At 35.7% G+C, this 16228-nt stretch overlaps 1 pseudogene across 1 annotated transcript; it reads left to right on the top strand.

Moving 5' to 3' along the window:
* Positions 1-1081: 1081 nt before the first annotated feature.
* Positions 1082-1776, top strand: LOC309866495 (melanoregulin pseudogene; annotated as a pseudogene). The gene has a single exon. The product of its transcript is annotated as a melanoregulin pseudogene (transcript).
* Positions 1777-16228: the final 14452 nt, after the last annotated feature.

Below are 16228 nucleotides of genomic sequence, written 5' to 3'. Positions count from 1 at the left end.
CGGGCAACGGTGGAGGCATTATACTTCCTGTTTTCAAACTATATTACAAAGTTAGAATACCTAAAACAGCTGGGACTGACATAAAAACAGACACACAGATCAACAGAATAGAAGGGAAAGTTCAGAAATAAATCCATGCATTTATGATTATTTATGAGAAAAGAACCAAGAATATATAACAGGAAAAAAGACAGTTCCTTCAATAAATGGTGCTGTGAAAATTAGATGTCCACATGTAAAGGAATAAAATTAGACCACTTTGGGGCACCTGGGTGGCTCAGATGGTTAAGCGGCTGCCCTCAGCTCAGGTCAGGATTTCAGGGTCCTAGGATCAAGCCCCGCATCTGGCTCCCCGCTGAGCGCTGTCCCACTCCCCCTGCTTGTGTTCCCTCTCTAGCTATCTCTGTCTCTGTCTCTCTCTCTCTCTCTCTGTCAAATAAATAAGTGAATGCTGAGCGGAGAGCCAGATGCATGACTGGATCCCAGGTCCCTGGGATCATGACCTCAGCGGAGGGCAGACACTGAACCATCTGAGCCACCCAGGCGCCCCAATAAGTGAACTCTTTAAAAAAAAAAAAAATAGACTGCTATCTTATGCCACACACAAGGATCAACTCAAAATGGATTAAAGACTTGAATATACTTGAAAACATAAAATTCTGGTAAGAAAAGATAAGCCAGAAGCTCCTTGACTGCACAGCAAAAGAAATCATCAAGATAGAAGGCAACCTGTGGAATGGGAGAAGCTATTTGCAAACCACAAATCTGATAAGGGGCTTTAATATCCAAAATATACAATGAATTCATGCAACGCAAGAGCAAAAAATAGTAACCCAATTTAAGAAATGGGCAAAGGATCTGAAGACATTTTTTCAAAGAAAACATACAAATGGCCAACATGAACATGAAAAGGTGCTCAAAATCACGAATCATCATGAAAAGGTAAATCAAAACCACAAAGAAACATTACCTCATCCCTGTTAGAAGGGCAAAGAGGGGTCCCCATACCTGGACGCCGGCCTGGTAGCCGCGCCCCAGCTGCGCTCGCTTGCCGCCGCGGCCGTGACCCAGTGTGCCAGCGCCACCGGGCACCTCGCTCCCCATGGGGCCGCGGGACTGGTTGAGGACCGTGTGCTGCTGCTGCCCGTGCAGGTGCCTGGAGGAGCCCGCCGCGCCGCAGGAGAAGCCCCTGGTCAGTGATAGCAATCCATATTCTTCATTTGGAGCAACTCCGGTGAGAGACGATGACAAGAATTTGTAGAGCATGCCCCTGTCCCACACAGAGGCAGATGACGACAGAATCTTGTACAATCTGATAGTCGTTCGAAATCAGCAGGCCAAAGATTCAGAGGAGTGGCAAAAATTCAACTACGATATCTACACCCTGCGGCAGATCCGGAGGGAAGTGAGAAATAGATGGAAACGCATCTTAGAGGATTTAGGTTTTCAAAAGGAAGCTGACTTTTTGTTGTCCATGACGAAACTCAGCACCATTAGTGATTCTAAAAACACAAGGAAGGCTCGGGAGATATTGTTAAAACTGGCTGAAGAAACCAGTATTTTTCCAAGCTGGGAGCTCTCGGAGAGATACCTCTTTGTTGTGAACCGTCTCATTGCTCTCCATGCAGCAGAAGAGTTCTTTAAAATCACCAGTCCAACTTACCCAAGAAGCCAGGAGTCCCAAGCCTGGCCAGAAAGAACTGCACTACCTTCCGTTTCCAAGTACCTAAAGGACAGTCTAGGAGGCAGAATTAGGATCCCCCTGCTGGTACTCAACAGCCAATCCGAGTTGGACAAATGCATATAGAAGACAGTAAGCAAGTGGAGGGCTGGCTAAATGAAAAATCACTCTAAATCCTACAAAAAACTAAGGGTTTGGAATATTTGGTCTTCAAGAGGATGTTATGATAAGAAATGTTTGGGTTGTGTTGAAACACACTTGGGATCTTCTATCAGGGATATGGTCACTGAGATCTTCCTCCCAGCTAATTAGATTTCAAGAACCCACTGTCCCCATTTTGGTTTTGGTTGTACAACAAGCCTATTGGGAGAATGGGATGTTCTAGGTAAGAAAACAATAAGACTGATAAAGCTATCATTGATCCCAAATATGGACTACTGAATTTTAAATAATTGCTGTGTAATATAAGCTAATGCTAAAATAATACCAGGCATCATGTGACCTTTCTTTGATTTGGAAGCTCCTTCAGAACTTTGCAGGTGTCAGAGACATCATCTTGAGTGTAAGTCAGAATTCTTCAGAGGTTCTGATGTAGCAGATGATAGGAATATCTAACAGGGCTGCCCAGAAGGGACTTCCAGATAGATCAATCCCATGTCAAAAACCTCTGTCTTCCGTGGTGGGACATGCATCTTAAATTCTTAACATTATCAATACTTGATTACCTCATTTTGGCATCTCATCCATTTCAAGACCTCAAGGCCATGGTATGTTATCTGGGCTAACGTCTATCAACTGAAACATTTGACCTCCACTTCCTCCTCTTTTCTTTAATCTGCTTCTGGCTCAGCGGCAGAGTCACACTTGCCAAGAGACCCGCAGTGCAGACTTGCAGCTCTGTTACACAGAGGGTCATTGCAGGACTGTCTTCTGGATTTTCAAGATGGAGCAATGCTGCCAATACAACTTGCTTCTCTCCACAGACTGAGAAGTCCAGCCTCGGAAGTTACTTGCCACTCAAGCAAGGAGCTTGCTGGGAAATGACTCATGGTTCACATTATTGAGTAGACTTTCAGAACCTGTCAGATGTATTGGTAGATGACTGAGAACACTGGCAATATTTTTACTCCTACAGACTTTGTTCTTCTAACTTCAGGTAAAGGGTAACTTGTCTTTAGTTTGTCCAGGGGATGGTGACTTGAAAACTTGCTGACCAGCTCTTTTAGTAGTATATACGATGTTTGAAATATTTCTTAGAGGAAGATACATGTTCTTCATTTATTAATCCATTGCAGATCAACTTAACTGACATGTTTCAGGAAGATTCTTTCTAGTATAGTAAGTAAGCCAAAAGTTTTATTTTTTATATTTAATGCTTAACTTCTCTCTCACATTGTTTAAAATTAGCCTGCAGATGATTTCCCTCACTTCTGTAGGCTCTTGCGAGTTAAACGTACAAAGAGTGAAACAAATAAGTAAAAACAAAACAAAAAATAAATAATAAATCTTTCTAAATCGTATTGTTTCCATGTCTGTCCTTGGAATTTGTGTTTTGTCTTTCTACCTTTTTTGCATCTTTGGAGAATTAATTGTAAACATTGTCTTTATTTTTGGTAATGTATGAATAAGGATAAGAATGTCTCTATGAGTATAAGAAACATGGAATTATCCAGGAATTTTTCCTTGCAGGGAATTAAAAAGTTTCTATTTAAAAAACAAAAATAAGAAGGGCAAAGAGGAAGAAAAGAAATAAATGCTTGCAAGGATATGGAGAAGGAATCCTTATATTGTGTTGGTGGGACTGTAAACTGATGCCACCACTGTGGAAAACAGTATGAAGCTCCTCAAAAAATTAAAAGTAGAATTACCATATGATCCATCAATTTTACCTTTGCATACACAGTATATTGCAAAAAACAAATCACTCTCTTGAAGATCTATCAGTACTCCTGTGTTACAGCATCATTCACCATAGCCAGGTATTACATATCCTCAGATGTTATTTATCTGAGGATGCAAGGTAGAACATGGTTACTATGGTTGATAAGACTATGATGGATATGTTCATTCAAACGTTGGAATCCTTTCAAAAATTTGTATCTCAAACAAGAAAGTGGTACACTTGAAATACATTACAACTCTATCAATTTTACCTCAATAAGGTAAAAAAAATAAACTGCATTATTGGGGAAAAAACAAAATGCAGAAAACCAAACTGTCAAAACTTTAATCTCTTTCTGATTTAAAGACAATGATGAGATACTAAGTGCTTTAGTTGACTCCTAGAAATTGAGGCCTCCTGCTTACAATCAGAAAGAGTTCCAAGAAATTGTTTAGATATACCCTTGTCAGGGCATGTGATAGATGATATGTTTCTAAAAATAAGCCATTATCAAAATAGCATATCCTTAGAACAATGGTTTTCAAATGGGAAGGATTTTACCCTGGTGGTGTGGGGGGGTTGCTGACAATTTCAGCAAACGTTTTTTGATTGTTACAACTTTGAGTAGGAAGTTTCTAGTGCCTTGAGGTCAAGAATATGGATGAATCTAAAATGCACAGGAAAACCGTGTATAAAAAAGAATCATCAGTCCAAAATGTCAGTAATGCCAGAGGAGAAAAATCTTTCTTTAGAGTCCTACCTTCTTTAACTCCTTTATCTATTTATCTATTTTAGTCTAAACCTAAAATAGAGTCTACTTACTTAAGAATTCTCAAACTCTAAACCCTAGGGCATTAAATTTATGAATACCATTCTTTGGCCTATGAAAAAAATAATGACCTATAGTTCAAACTAATCCTACACACACACACACACACACACACACACACACACACAAACCAAAAAACCCCACAAAAACCCTTTGGTATTTAATATTCTTTTAAAATTATACTCTGAACATTTTTTATTTGTAGAAAGAGAAATTGCTTATTAGGGCTGAAGAGAATGAGGAGAAAAGCTACAGACTGGTATAAAATATTAATAAAGGACATAGTTGATATCCAAAATATGCAAAGAACTCTTTAAAACTCAACAATAAGAAAATGAAAAACCTGATTTTTAAAAAGTTGAAAATCTGACCAGATGCCTCACCAAAGAAGACATGCAGATGGCAGATAAGCCTATGAAAAGATACTTAACATCATAGTTCATTAGAGTAATACAAATTAAAATAATGATACCACTACAGGCCTATGAGAATGCCAAAAATCCAGAACAGTAACACCAGATGCTAGCAAGGAAGTGGGGCAAGAGGAACAATCATTCACTGCAGCTGGGAATGCAAAATGGTACACTCACTTTTGAAGACAGTGTGGTTATTCTTTAGAAAACTAAACATAGTCCTAACACGCAATCCAACAATTGAGCTCCTTGGTATTTACCCCAATGAGTTGAAAACTAAGCCTCCGCAAAAACTTTTACACAGATACTTACAACAGCCATATACACAATTTCCAAAACTTAGAAGCAACCAAGACGTTCTTCAGTAGATGAATGGATAATAAACTGTGGTACATCTATGCAATGGAATTACTCAGCATGAAAAAGAAATGAGCAACTGGTTCATGAAAAGACATGGAAGAAACCTAAATGCATATTATAAGTGAAAGCAGTCAATCTGAAAGGCTATACATACTGTATGATTTCAGTACTGTGATATTCTGGAAAAGGCAAACTAGAGAGACAGTAAAGAGATCATGGATATCCAGGAGTTAGGAGGTAAGGGAAGACTGAGTCAGTAGAACTCCGAGAATTTAGGGGGAGAGTGAAACTATTCTTTATGATACTATAATGGGGCATATGTCATTATACATGTTTCAAAATCCATAGAATGTACACTCCCAAGAGTAAACTCTAATGTAAACTATAAACCTTGGGTGATAGTGACCTGTAGGGTTTTTTGTTTTTTTGTTTTGTTTTGTTTTGTTGTTGTTGTTGTTGTTGTTGTTTTTTCTAAAGGTTTTATTTATTTGACAGAGATCATGACCTGAGGCGAAGGCAGAGGCTTCAACCCACTGAGCCACCCAGGCGCCCTGTTACTTGTAGGTTTATCAATTGTAACCAATTTATTGCTCTGGTGCAGGCTGTTCATGATATGGGAGGCTATGCCTGTGGAGAGTCAGGGAGTATATGGGCATTCTGTATTTCCTGCTTAATATTATTGTGAATCTCTACTCTGATGTACAGTAGAGATAAAGTAAAGTTTATTGCATAAATAATTACTACTACCATAAATCAGGATAAATCATTCAAGTTTGTTTTCTACTCTTTTCCTTTTAGCTATCTCTTTGGAAAAGGAAAGCTTTTATTTTCCATGCGTATGCATAGAAGCATAATTTAGTTTTGAGTCAGGATATGTTTATTAGGCAAGTAACTCCTGAGTCTGAAGCTCATATAGCCCCCATAAACAAATTTCTAGATGGGAAGAGCCAAGAGTATCTATGTGGCATTACATAGTTTGCTAGAATTCACATGCTTTAGGATATAGCCATGGCTCTCTTCCTAATGTTCCTTTAGTTTCTCCTAATTGCCTGGGGTGGTGCTGGTCCTCTGGCTCTTAAAGACAGAAGAGAAGTTCCTGATTTGCAACACTTGCCAATCCTCATGATGGGCATATTCTCACCATGGCCTATGTCAAGGTACAAACTATACAAGCCTCACAAAACTTTTCATCCTATTTTTATCTCCTGTTGCATTTCATCCAATTCCTTTGTCTTCTCTTTGTTTCTATACTTAAGTTTTAAAAAAATATCCACTGTTCCTAAAACTGATTTTCAAAGCGATAAGGAGATTTCAATATTCAGAAGTAACTAGAATAATTTGTTGGATCTCCTTACCTGGCCCAACTGTTGGAATTTAACGTATGTAACTTAAGAGTTAAGAAAGAAAATAATCATTTAAAATATTTTGGTCCTAATCACATTTTTCAGGAAAGTGAAATAAAGCACAGAGAAAATAATGCATATTTAAGGAGCACAGTCATATGACAGATAAGGAGTTACCATTTCCCCCCTGCCATGATGCAGGAGATGGATGAGGTTTCTATGTGGCTCATTTTTGTGTAAATTTCAGGGATTTCTAGGATTTAACTACTCCACCTTCTAAATAACGTATGTGAATAAGCAGAAATGATAATATCCAATGATAATCTCGAGTCTACTCTCATTTGTATAAAACCATTTGCAAATTTTAGAACATTAATAAGTAATGGTGTGACAACTCATAATAGATTGCCATGATCTGATTTGTTTTAAAACAGGTCTTTAAAGTAGATGTTATTATGTCCATATGACTTGATAAGAAGAATAACATTGAGAAAGATAAATAAAATCTTTTTAAAAAATTCAGTGTTTTATGTATTTGACAGAAAGAGTACAAGCAGCTGGAGTGGCAGGCAAAGGGAGAGGGAAAAGCAGATTCTTTGCTGAGCAGGGAGCCCAATGCAGGGCTTGATCCTAGGACCCTGGGGTTCAAGACTTGAGCTGAAGGCAGACGCTTAACTGATTGAGCCACTCAGGCACCCAATACTAAGTGGTTTTAAGGTATTTTTTACCCAAGGTCACAGAGCTAATGAATGATAGAACAAAAATCCGGTCATTCATTCAACAAAAATTTATTCAGTGCTAACATTATCACATATAAAAAGGTCTCTGCTCTATTCAGCTTACAGTCTGAGGGACAAATAATATTAATTCATGATCACAACACAGTAATAAATGCTGCAGTACAAGTATGTGTATAATACTCTTGGAACACATAAGTGGGCACCTAAATAATACTGAGGACAAGAGAAGGAAGTGAAACATAAGCTGAAATTTAAAGAACTATTAGAAGTTAGGTAGATAAATAATGTTAGGAAGGACATGCCCAGAGGTAAAAACACACTGAAAGGCAGTGAAAAAATACAGTCAATTTGAATAACTTCCATGACTTCGGTGTGAGTGGATGAGAGAACGCATAAATCTGAATGGTGAGAAATACAGTTCGAGAGGTAGGCAGAGGCCAACAATGTAAGTAACTTCATCTTTTATTTTTTTGCCCAAAACACCTCACTTGAAAAATAGGCATTCCACTCAGTGCCTGCATCTATTACAGCAACGATTCTAAATTGATAATATGAAAGGAATACATCTCAGACAATGCAGAGTTTCTGACTGTTAAAATCCTCTCAGAAAGCTAAATGGGACCTATTGATGAATTTTGAGCAGGGAAATGACAGTCAAATATGAAATTTAGAAAAGGTATTTCAGCAGCAGCACAGAGGACTGAAGGAGCAGATAGTAGAATTGTTGGTCAGAATACATTTGCAATAATTCAAATGAAAAGTACTGATAATTTTATTTAAGACTGTGATGAGGGGAATGTAGAAGATTCAAATATTAATCTGTACATGTTGATACCTGTTAGACATAGAGATTTAGTAATGTAGAGTAAAATGGCTCTCTGTTTCTGATTTCTATAACATCACTATTCTAAATATTTTGGGGGTCACAGACATGTTTAAGAATCTGACTAACCCCTGTCCTATGACTAAGAGAAACTCATACTAGTTCATGAGTTCCATGAATCCATCTAAAATAACAGTATTAGATATCTCATCTGAAGATACTGTAGAGTGAACAATGATAACAAAGGGTTTGAGTTCTTCAACCATGATCATCTAAGGAGTGATCAAAGGAGAGATATACACATGGGAAGGAAAGGCAAAAAGAGAAATCTGGGCATCAGAGTCAGAGATTTCAATTACCACAGTCAAAATGTAGAGATTAAACTCAATACCATGTGTGGATTTATAGATCTCTCCAAAATTTTGGCCCAACAGAGATTTTAGTAATGTTTAATGCTCTGGGTGTTACTTTATACATGTTATATGTGTATGTTTCCTAAAATTTTAACTATTAACTTATAGTTGATATGTAAGAAAAAGCGTGTGTGTGTGTGTGTGTGTATAGCTACTTAATCTCTAAGTGCCCCATTTTATAAGTAAAGATAATGAAGCTTACATTCAAACCTGGGTATGGTTCCAGCCTAAGGAATCTTCTTATTTTATCACAAGTAAGAAAGATAAATGTAATTGGGTTAGAGTCTATTTAACATTGCTAATTATTGCTGTGTAATGGTGGGTGAATCACTGTTTAATATGTTGTATAGTGTTAAAAAACAATTAAGAGAAGTGAAGTCCAAGAAAATTTCCTCTCCACCCCTCCTGTTTTACAGAACTAGACAATAGTTTTCTTGTATAAATGGGTAGGAAGCTAATATCATGTAAAAAAAAAAAAAAAGTAATAAAATGAATGGTAGCATTCAAGATATAGGTAATGATTTTGTAATATAAAGCATTCAGACATTTTAGATTCTGATAATTTCTCTTGACAAGTTCAAAATACATTGAAACCTTTCCTCAAGATCTATGCAATAGTGATTTTTTTGTAAGAATATGGATAACAATAACGTATACTGATATACTTTGTTTTCAAGTCAACACACACTTATCGTTTGATATTTAGAATTCTTTGAGCTATATAGCTAATACTCCTGATGAAAATGGAAGCCTAAGAGAATTACATAGCAATATAAATTTATTAAGAGCTAGAACCCAGCCCATCAAACTTTAGTCTACTACACTTATCTTTGAGTCTTGCTGACTTTCCAATACTGCAGATGACATTACTGTGTTTTGTCATTGGTTCTATTCAGGGAACTTTCCTTTGAAGTTCAGCTCAGAACATCATTTTGAGTTCTGCTTAACTGTGGTCATATAACAAAGTTTCAGTAAAATGCACAAAAATGGTAGTTTAGCATAACAAATGGTGGACCATTAACTCCAGTATACCTAGGTAAAGTGTCTAAAAATAAGAGAAACGGTAATTTTTGTTGTTTATAAAGTTACTACGGTGACATTTTAAAATTTTAATTCTGTGCATGGAGCACTGTGTGTTATATACAAACAATGAATCATGGGAGCACTACATCAAAAACTAATGATTTACTCTATGGTGACTAACATAATAAAAAAATAAAATAAAAATTTTAATTCTGTCAAATGATAACAATGACATTAAAGTGTCATTATTTCAAAGAATGAATAATGCCACACAACTTAGAACAAAAACAAATAGGACGTAATATTTGGTTTATCTTTCAGTTGGGTCTACATCACTACTTCACTCCACCGAAGTTAAAACAGGTCACCTCACTTGGTATATTCCTCAGGCTAGCATATGAAATATGCTATGAAATAGACCTGCTGAGTACTTCAAAATGTCCCTATGGAGAAACTGAATGTGTATGCAAGTACCTACCTGGTCAGAGAAAAATCAGGGTCTCCAACAGAAACAGCAAATCTAATTTTAGAAATCTGAAGATGACTTATCTTGAGCCCTGATAGTTGATGTTATATTTCCTTAAAGTTTCTAAAGAGATCTGTTTCTGCCCATCTCTCAAAGTCACAAGGTCAAAGTTAGACTGTCAAAGAAAGATGAATACCCTGTTGACAGGAACTTGACTACATCACAAGTCCATTCTCAGTGGCTTCGTTCCACCAAGGAAATTATACTGTGACAATAAGGTGTCTTCTACAAACACCTCCTCCTACCAGACCATATCATGTGAAAGGAAGAGGGGCAGAATAATTGATTTAAGAATTTTAGATCTAGAGGGGGATTTTGAGAGCCTAAATATGGCTGAGCATTACCATTAATATTTTTAAAAGTTTTCATTGTTCTTGTTATTGAGGACCTATAAAAAACATCTTTGAGTCAGTTGTCTATAACAAGACTGTGCATAAGAAGACTTCAAAAGCTATTTCTATCATCTATCTCAAGGACAGTATGTATCATATATTTAGTAAAGATTTTGTGAACACTAGTTTTCAAATTTTTCCATACACTGATCTCCTACAGCATTTGCTTCACCTTACTTGTAAGAACTCAGTTGTAAATTCCTTGGTATTTCTCTTCATTTTTCCTATTTTTAAATAATGTCATAACTTTTTAAGGTCACTAAAAAAATCATTTTTGTACATCTATTATGTTTCCCAAAGTAGCTAACTGGTGTTACTAAAATGTATTTTTAAACTACATAACTTAAAAATGTCAGATATAATTTTTAGCCATAAACCTTTAAAAATTCTTGAAAGGGAATTTCAATATTTCTTGAAAATGGAATCTAATAACTCAAAATTCAGAAAGTGATTTTTTTTCCTAATGAAAACTACTCATTATGTCATGAAATATTTCCAGTGAAATTAAATACCATACATTTTACTCTCTAGGCTACATCATATATACTACTTCCTTTCCATAAGACCCTTTATCTAATTCAGTAATTATTTCCTTTAACACATCTGATCTTTTTCCATGTTTGACTTTCTTTTTCAAATTGCAGGGGCCTTTATTAGAATGCCATGTGAATTCTTGAACTGAGGACTACAGCCTGTTTAGTTTTAAGTTCCTTATAATGTATCCACTGTGCTTTCAACATTAGAGATGCTCACAACATTTTATACATGAATGAATCATACCTTCATAATATATTGCTAATAACTATTTTATAAGCAGCATAAAAAATAAGTTTGCCACACCTTAATGTTTTGATGGAAATGATTACAAATTATTTAAAGATAGACAATAATAGACACTGATATGTTCTCAAAAGGAAAATCTATTCAATCATCTAATTTTTCTGGTTGTATAACAACATGTTATAATCTATAGAGTTAAAGAACAAATATCGAAGTAATAATCTTCAACCCACTCACACTTTGTGGACAGTCATTTCACGTTTTAAAACGTTACACTTTGAAAATAAAAAGGAGACTGGGAAAGAGATAGGAAAAGGAGAAAAGAGAGGGAAGGAGGGAGATAAGAAGGGGGGAGGGACAGAGGGAGATGGGGGAGGGGAAAGAGGAAGAGGAGGAGGAGGGGAAAAATAAATTAAGTGAAGCCTAAATGAATATTATAGGACTAAACACTTTCAATTATAGTATCTGATATTGGTAAGGTAAATAATTTAATGTATAGATATACCACACAGAGTTCTGTACAATTTAAGCTCTTGTAACTAACTGTGAAAAAGGTCAAAGTGCCACACAGTTAACCAAAATCTAGTCTCTCATAAATCTATCAAAAAAAAAAAAAATCTGGCCACAATAAAGAAGAATTCATTTCCAAGTGAATTACAAACATTTTCAACATTGCAAAATAAGCTAAACTCATTTAGGCATTTAACTCAATTAGAAATAATATATTGTTGATTATGTATGTGCAGTTTATTCATTCATTTAAATGTCTAGCACTCACAACTGATTAAATCAGATTGTGCACTCTGAATATTAAACACATTAGATAATATTTCAAGATTTTACTTCTGTAAATTAAGGAACTCAATTTCATTTAAATGCAGGTAACAATTAAAATGAAGTTTTAAGATAATATATCACAATCCACACAAAATTGGTTTTTATATGTAGTCTTCTGATAATTTCTTTAGATCTCAATTCTACAGTAATGTCATCAAATACATTAGACAAAAATCCAGGAGGGGAATAAAAATGCAATGGGGATGATAAAATGTAATAATCCTGGCCCAGTAAAGAATTAAATTTGATGAGATCACAAACCTTTTCCTCATTTCTTACATTTGTTCCAGCTTAGCTGCTTAGAGATTGACAGCTGAAAATAATAAAAGTCCAATTATTTTGATGAGTGCTGCATACAATGTTTGGTGTCTGCAACCAAATTCAGGAAAAGAAATTTTGGTCCATTCTCTATACTGCCTAATATCCCCAAATTCATATGATTCACATCTATAGGGCTATCATACTGTGAGATTAAGGAGACTCAAGACATTATAATATAACGTAAAAGACAAGGTCTGTGGAGTCAGATGATTTAAAATCAAGGCTTATGACATTAGTTTTATGAAAAAAATGTTTTTTAGATTCTCTGGACTTCTGATTCATTCAACACAAAATGTCAATGACAACATTTATCTGCTGTGTTTCTTCACAGAGCTAATTCACAAGTTATATCAAATAATGTCAATAAAAATTATTTTTAAAATATTAGACTTCAGTAAAATGTGGACAGTAGTAAGGGCAATACAAACTGTAATAAAAAATAAAATGACAATGTCAAAGAAGGAGAAGAAAGAGAAACAGAGATTTCTGGAACTCAGTTAAATTCTTCAAACTTGGTAATTTAAGAAAGCAACCCTATCTCTAACAATAGAGCAATAAAATACCCTGCCATATAAACAAGTAGCAGTACTTTCTACAGCAGTAATTATATTTTATTTTCATGGACAAGTGAATTTACTTATTAGGCTTATTATGTACATGTTAAAGCTCATCTTTAATTTGTCTTACAACTTTCATCAAATACCTACACTAAAAAAGGTCCCTTTCTTCACCTTCCCACTCTTGGTCAATTGCTCCTTCATGTGCTTCAATAGCATATATGGTATAATATCTTAAGCCATTCACAAATTCTGTCACAATAGTATAATCATGGATTTCTCAATCCAAGCTTCTTGGATTAGGAACTTGGGTTAGGAACTGGTACTTGGTATCTTGGAAGTCTCTGACTGCCAGTAAGAACCTGTCAAGTAATCCAAAGGGTGTTGGTCAGTACATTGGTTAAATAATAATATGCTGCCAGATATAACAAACAAAATACAGGACATCCAGTTAATTTGAATTTCAGATATACAACACAAATTTGGGACATACTTATATGAAATATTTATTCATTGTTTATCTGAAATTCAAATATATGTAGGTGTCCTATATTTTATCTGACAATGCTAAATGAGAAGGGAAAATGTTTGATGGCTTCAAGGCAATTGAATTCAGATAACTACATCGAGAAATCATTTAAATTCAACTTTAAGTTAGAAATAGTGCATGTAAGGAATAACAAAATCTTCTAAGTTAAAAAGTGAATTTACTGCTCAAAGAAGCACAAAACTTTCTTGTATACTAATCTAACAAGAAAGGGAACAACAAAGAAGTAGCCCTTCAAATTAGGATATCAATTTTGCCATTGTTGTAGATTATATTATTGTTTAGCAAATACATCTCCATTCCTTGGAAAGTGGACTTGAGCAATTAATTTGCTTTGGTTGATTTCCCATGTGTGTAAGCAATAGTGTGCCAATTTTAAGTCTAGGTCTTAAGAAGTTGAGAGTGTTTATGCTTATTCTTCTGGGAGTGCAACCTCTACTATGAAAAGAAGAGGGCCCAGATAGTTGTTGCGTTTTTAGCCTACATTCTGGAGCAAAACAGAGAGAGCCAAACTCAGAGACCTACAGTTTGAGACAGAGTGACTCCAGCTGACCAGCAACAAATCTATGATTAAGGAACATGTAATGTTGTTGAATGCCACTAAAATTTTGTTGAGGTTTATTATGCAAAATTCCTACAATGATCTGTACAACAAGAAGCAACTGATACAGCCATAGTTTTTACAACAGTCTTCTTCTCTTAGTCCCAGGCATATCCGGACAGTTGGTACCCTCATCACAGCTAAAGGATGTATTTAAAACATTTCCCTCCCCACTTCCCCCCATTTTCAGAGGGGAGAAAAATTCACTTCTTTGATTGTTCATTATGCTGTATATCAAAGTAATAGTGTAACCTTGGGACATATTTTTTTTTAAAGATTTTATTTATTTATTTGACAGACAGAGATCACAAGCAGACGGAGAGGCGGCAGAGAGAGAGAAAGAAGGAAGCAGGCTCCCCGCTGAGCAGCGAGCCCGATGCGGGACTCGATCCCAGGACCCTGAGACCATGACCTGAGCCGAAGGCAGAGGCTTTAACCCACTGAGCCACCCAGGTGCCCCAACCTTGGGACATATTTATAAAACAGTACTTGTTTAGATCTTGCACCTAATGTGAATTAACTTTTAAAAAATGCATAATGAAGAATCAGAGATGTCAAAAAAAAAAGTGATAGCATCACACCTTATACTCTAAAAATCTTATTGGCAGAAAAAGAATCATTAATCCCAGTATTCATGTTTTTCATACAGAAATGAGAAAATCCCAAGACAGAGAATATGTTTATATTTCCAGGAGATAATTTTTTTTTCTTTAGAGGAACTCCTAGGGAATATCTGATTTTCTTCCTAAGTATTTGAAGTTGTACAAATGATAGGAAATTACTCAGAAACTATTATGCACATAGTCTGTATTTGTTAGGAAACCAAAGTATATAAATGTTGCATTTCTTCAGGCATTTTGCAGATCTCCAACTGAGTGCAACACACTGTATTAAAAACCAGGTCAAATTACAGAAGATGTAGAAACCATCTTCCCAAAAATGGAGAACGGATATAATAAAGCAAATGAACTCTCTTGCCTTTTAAACAAATTATGGTGAGAATTCATAAATGGAGTATTCTTCTTTACCTATCTGTACACTGAGTTGGTCCTTTCATACTGAGTTTTTGTAATATATAATATCTTTGTCTACCATGTGGGTTTCCAGTAATGTTATGAACTGAATGCTTAACCAAATTCAAGTCTGTAACCTCTAATGTGATAGTATTAGGAGGTCGAGACTTTGGGAGGTAGTTAGGTGTAGATGAGATGATGAGGTTGGAGTACTCATGGAGGGATAGATACCCTTATAAGAAGAGAAAGACACACCAGAGCTTCATGTGAGATTATAGCAAGAAGGAAACCACCTGTAAGCCAGAAAGAGACCCTCACCAAGAATTGAATCTATGAACACCTTGAGCTTGGACTTTCTATCCTCCAGAAATAAGGGAAGTCAATATGTAATGTTTTAGCCACTCAGTCATTAGTATTTGGTTATAGAAGCTCAAACAAATACATGTAATAACTGGGAGGACACAAATAAAAGTGGTTATTACACAGGAAAATAGACTTTTTGATGTTTCATTGTGTATTGGCTATTAATATGAAAGACCAACTTATTTCATCTCTGCATCCTTATTATCAAGAATATTGCATAATAGATGAAAGCTCCTGGGTAAGAATATGTGGGGTGAATATTCTATAGCAATCTCCAAGGACCAATCCTGACATGAAAGTATGGCTATTTAAGATGCTTTAGCTGTACGTCCTAGAAATTAGTGTCAAATATTAAACTAATCTCAAACTTGAATTCAAATCTCAATAATTTGCTATCTACTTTTGGTTTGTTAACTTTATTTGCTACTCTAAGACCACTACCACTTTCGGGACCCACAGCAGCACTTAGACTAGTTCTGCTAATAGTTCTTCTACCTATGGTGCCAGGGTTTGCACCAGGACTCCTGTTCCTGTGGGACAGCAATGAAACAGAGGCCCTGAGATGTTCTTGCCAGTTTCTTTATGAGGGATGGAAATCTTGTCTCTGACTCTTGATTTGGTATTTGGAGCCCTAGTACATATAGCAAGCTTTCCTGATGAGAAGAGCCTACTTAGGCCAATTTTTAATTTGGGTGACCCATGTAATAATTGCTCTGTTGTTCTCTTGTGATCTCCCTTGGTCACATTATGCACCTGTATTATTAAATACATACCTAACTGACCC

The sequence above is a fragment of the Mustela nivalis genome (genome assembly GCF_964662115.1).
Source record: "Mustela nivalis genome assembly, chromosome: 6".
NCBI classification, from domain to species: domain Eukaryota; kingdom Metazoa; phylum Chordata; class Mammalia; order Carnivora; family Mustelidae; genus Mustela; species Mustela nivalis.
This window is presented reverse-complemented; position numbering and strand designations above follow the sequence as displayed.